General features: G+C 45.7%; 1 pseudogene; it reads left to right on the top strand.

Annotated features, from left to right (window-relative positions):
• The first annotated feature begins 2,809 nt into the window (after positions 1-2,809).
• LOC147044050 (small integral membrane protein 36 pseudogene) lies at positions 2,810-3,112 on the top strand (annotated as a pseudogene).
• Positions 3,113-5,148: the final 2,036 nt, after the last annotated feature.

Raw genomic sequence — 5,148 nt, 5'->3', positions numbered from 1 at the left:
CAATTGTGCGTGGAGGAAAAACTAAGTCCAAAAGCCTCCCGTCTGAGCGGCCCGTCAAAAGTTTATTTATAGGCAGCCTTTGCGTTGCTATGCGTCTGCCTGATACTCGACACTACAACTCAACGCCTGGCTTGCGTCAATGGTGACACCCCAACACACACACACAGCGGCCATGTGTGGCCATCACCCCCCGAAATCTCTCCTGACACACACGCTAACGTTTTGCCACAACAGGCAGAGAAACAGAAGAAGAATTGAAAACATGACATAATTCATCTTCTAGTTACTGCTCCGTGTGTGTATGTAGAATCAGTTACAGGTGCTAATTTCCGTTTGCTTGTCTATGACTTTTGGTATTATACGTTAGCATGAAGCTAGCGATGACCACAGCGACTGACTAGCGTGAGTGACGTGTTAACGGCGGCGGCTCTGCAGGATGTTTGAAGGAAGGCGACCTCCTTGACGCCAAAGGCAGCCTTCACAGGAGACGCCCACTGGAAGGAAGTCACGTCAGCCGTCGGCCGGCGGGAACCTCGCCCAAACTCTCACTCGCACAGTGTGTGTGTGTGTGTGTGTGTGTGTGTGTGTGTGTCGCACTCAGCCACTTCCTGTCCTGGCACCAGTGAACCTCCACTCGGGAGTTCCTAGAATCCCAGTCCCATTAAGTGACAAAGGACCAATAAACAGAAGTCCTTCCTATCATCAAATGAGACAAAAATAATAATCATCAAAAATAAATCATTTAAAAGCAAGCATTGAGATGACCTTTCTCCTGGAGTAATCTACTCCAACTTTTGACTGGACTCTCTTTTCTGCAATGTAAAAGCATCCTCCGCCCTGGCCGGGACTCTTTGTTGTCCTGCCAAGAGTTGCAAGTGTTGGCGTCGTTGGCCGGCTCCCTGAGGTGCTCCCGGCCCTCATTCGGACACATCAGCCACACAAAGTTCTTCCGAACCTCAAAGACACGCTGGCTTTACTTTGACCCCAACCACACATTCAACATTTTTTTTAATTGATCCCCTATCGGATTCTAAACCCACTGGACTATTTTGTATCGTAACAAAGACACTTAAAGCTTATTCAAAGGAGACATCAAAGACACAATTGTCTGGTTGCTCCCTATCATAGGGTCTTTACAGACAAAGTCATCTATTTGCTACTCAAATGGCCATCAAAGACACCATTGTTATTTCATCTTCAAGTCACAGTTGTCTTTTTCTTTTTATATTTCTCATCAATGACATCCAAGACACAATTGTCTCACAATCGTCACGGGAATATTGTCGCCACACAATCTAGTGCTCTCATGTGATCATAGCGACATCATAGAGTTTGTTATGTGAACATGCTTTGTGTCGTACATCTTTCTCTTCGTCTCCATCTTGGTTGTCTTTGTTACGTTCCCACGGTAGAGGACTGATGAGCTCCATGTGTGGGAGCACATGTTGAGCGCGCCGCCCCGATGACGCACAACGTCTTTGCGATGGTTAGCGTGATGAAACGTCAAATGCTCCCCAGCTTTTGAAGTCAATATCCTAAAAAAAAAAGCAAAATGAAATGCCTTTGTCTTTGATGTTAACATTTAAAACAGCGACAATAACGAAACACACAGCAACTTAGTCGGATTTTAAGTTAGGGTTCGAGTCCGGCTTTACAGTTTAGGGTTGTGTTTCGCAAACCTGATTGTTTCTGGAAGCAAGAATTTCAAACATTTGAAAGTGACATCGCCACCTAGAGGCCTGGCATGCATGTGACAATTTTTCACACTAACCTAACCTCTCAATCTCTGGGAATCATCATCATCATCTGTACTTTAAAAAAATGCTGAGGAAAAGGTTTTTACATCCAAAAGTTGTTCAGAGAGACCCAACCTTTGCCTGTGAGCTAACAAAATAAACTGGGAGGTGCGCTGGGCCTGCGAGTGAGCGAAGGGCGCAAACAAACCGAGCGGACCTCCCGAGAGTCTTCTTACGACATCTCGTCTTGCGTAACAAGTTCACTTTTCACCTCCAAACACTCAACAGGTCACATTTATCCTTTCGTTCACTTCAAACCAGAGGCCCCCCCCCCCCAGGGGGTGGTCATTGATGAGCTGGGCTCGGGATTCTTTGGCATCCGTCAGTTGCAAACATTCCTGCACGGGCGGTCGGGATGACGTGCGACGCACAATAGTCAGGCGTCGCTTTTACGACTCCCTGCTGGTCGGCGGTCATCGCCAATCAGCAAACGCCTTACTCAAACACTGAACACGATTGTCCAAGATTAGACAAAATGTTGCTAGTAGTGATTCTACTTGTGCACTATTATGTTTTACTGGTGAGTCCAAACGAGCATCACATGGATCTTAAGACGGATATGAAGGAAATGGACGAAACGCTCAACTAGCTATTCTTACTTGCTAGCATGCTAACCTGAGCTCCTTTACAGCTCCCTGACCCGTAATTTCGCCAGATGGCAGGGGCCGGCAATCCCTGCTCACAATCGAGATTAAGATTACACCACAGACACACACTCTCACACAAACACATGCACACACACGCACACACGCACACACAGACACACACACCGTATGCAGGCCAGGGGATGATATAAGCGAGACTCTGTCACGGAGTTGCAGTTTAACTTGTTAAAGCGAGCTAACGATCGGGGCTCGGGAGGAGTGGCGTTCGTCAAAGTCTTTGCGTCACTAAAATAAACCGGGCAGAAGATGGAGGCGGCAGGACGGGCCGACGGCTGTGGCGGCACTGCGGCCGCCGTCGCCATCTCGCGCGGTTGAGCTTCCCAGGCCAAGCAGTATGCGGCGGGCGTCATGGGCTTTCTGGAAAACTACCAGGAGATCGACCCGGTCACCCTCAACTTGTGTATCCTGATCGCCAGCTACGTCATCCTGCTTCTCGTCTTCCTCATTTCCTGCATCATGTACGACTGCCGCGGCAAGGACCCCACCAAGGAGTACGCGCCCGATCCGCAGCCCACCCAGTCGCCCATCCGCCTGGTGGTCATGCAGAGTTCCCCGGCGCCGGTGGCGCGCTGGGACGCCGCCAACATGATGGCCACCTACCACGAGCCCTCGCTCGCAGACTTTCGGGAGAAGAAAAGCACCATGGTGTGAGCCGCCACGGTGCTCCCGGCCAGACTCCTTCCCGGAACTTTCCTCTCTTCACTTTCCATTTTTTTTGCTTTATGTCGGGACTCGCCGAGGTCACGACATGTGTCGGCCTTGCTAAGCGTACGTGCACGTGAAATCCTGTTCGGGGATCCTCGAGCCAAAGCCGTCAGTCTGTTCCCCAATGTCGGATGTCACAACTGATAAAACATATGCTTGTTTTGACGCACTCGGGATTACGGCCAGCAAAGACATTCGGAGAAATGTTTCCCAGGTAGGCAATAGAAGCCGCTGAAGATAGATTTGCTTTAATCGCGAAGGGCGTAACCTCATTCCGTGAGCGCTGCTCTGCGCCGCTTAGGTCTTTGAGCCCTGGCAAAGGCCAAGAAACCCTTTGAAATCTTAACAACGGGAAAGCGTAAAATCTGTTTTGGACTTAAGTGACGTCATAAATCACGCAAGGTTTCGTCGGTTGAACCTAGATATTGCTATTTTGCTCTAGGAGAGCCCATTTCCAGTCACTACTTTGATATGTGTGTCTTAAATCACTCCTAAAGTACTGTCAGGCCTTTGACCACAAGGAGGAACTTCATGCACCCATCTTTACAGCTTCCAGTAATCAATTTCCAATCTAATACTCGGATTTCTGAGGCTTACAGATTGCAGTCCAGTCCCTTGAGGGTTTTGGCTTTGGAAGAGCATGTGTGGGTAATGTCTCAAGGCTCAAAGATGCATCAGTAACCCGAAACCTTATTCTCTATGATTATTTGTTTTGAGTTTTTAGTCTTTTGGCTTCAGATGCACGGTATTTGTGAAATTGGATGGTAGTTGTGACATACATCACTGAAAGGGTCATAAACCTTTTACGTTTCTTCTGTGCTTTTAAGGTATCTGAGCAGAACAAACTATTATTGGTAGCTATTAAACTTTCCACCCCTTGACAGTTACAATCCAACACCGCTGTGATTGTTTTTGATATTTTGTCTGTGTAGTGGGTATGGAAGGTGTCATAAATCACTCGAGTTTTTACGTAAGCATCATTGACAATGCCATTGTTGTCCTGAGCAGCGTTTCTTTTTTTTTTTTTTTTTCCTGATTGGCTACCATTCACAGATTAGGTTCTAACATTTGGTTAAGACTGGTCGGGGCTCTTACGTAATTCAGGGAGTACTTTTGAAAGTTGGGAGCGCTCCAAAAAACAAGAGCAGGTAGATACACTTGTCTTGCTACTGTAATCAATCGATTTTCCATTCAATCAAAAAAAAAAAAAAGGGAAATTAAACATTGTGTGTCTATCTTATACTAAAAAACGTCCAATAGCTTAATTCTAACAGGCAAGGCAAAATTAACTTTGACAGGCTATCAGTAGTAAGGATCAATGTGATAGTAACCCCAAACCAATCAACTGCTAGTTGAACACACACGGTGCAGCAACACATACAAACAGTGCATACAAAAGGCATTACTTCAAATTTAGGTGGCTTGCTGTTACTTGCACTGCATGTGGCACAACAATGAATTGCGATACAGTGGTAACACATGCAGTTAACCACAAAATGTTGTAGCGTGATTTGAAATGTGTTCCGTATGCCCAATATCGCTTCATATGCATTGTTTTGGGCTTTATGTATTTGTCAGTTGAGAAAGATGATTTGGCAAGTGAAAGTTTTACATTGGCCAAAAGCAAAGGATTGCGCTTACATAAACGCTTTGATTCCACTCATCAAGCGTGCTTATGTAATAACCATTACGGTGCCATCTGGAGAACAAGGTCACTTGCAAGTAACCACTATCATTCATAATAACGGAAATCAAGAAAATATTTCTAATATGTTAACATCAGAGACATTAATCAATCAGTATAACACTGCACATCAACAGGAAAGTACATAGTGTACATGCAATGCTGTCAAACATTTTAATTTTGGGTTTTATCATTTTAGTTTATGTATGAATGGAAAGGCAATTTAATTTCTATCCATCTATCCGCGCCTTTCTTTTTTGACCCAACTGATATAAAAGTCTATTTTCTCCCTGTTAAT

Source organism: Syngnathus leptorhynchus, chromosome 16 (assembly GCF_054491065.1).
Source record: "Syngnathus leptorhynchus isolate UIUO chromosome 16, UIUO_Slep, whole genome shotgun sequence".
Lineage (NCBI taxonomy): Eukaryota > Metazoa > Chordata > Actinopteri > Syngnathiformes > Syngnathidae > Syngnathus > Syngnathus leptorhynchus.
This window is presented reverse-complemented; position numbering and strand designations above follow the sequence as displayed.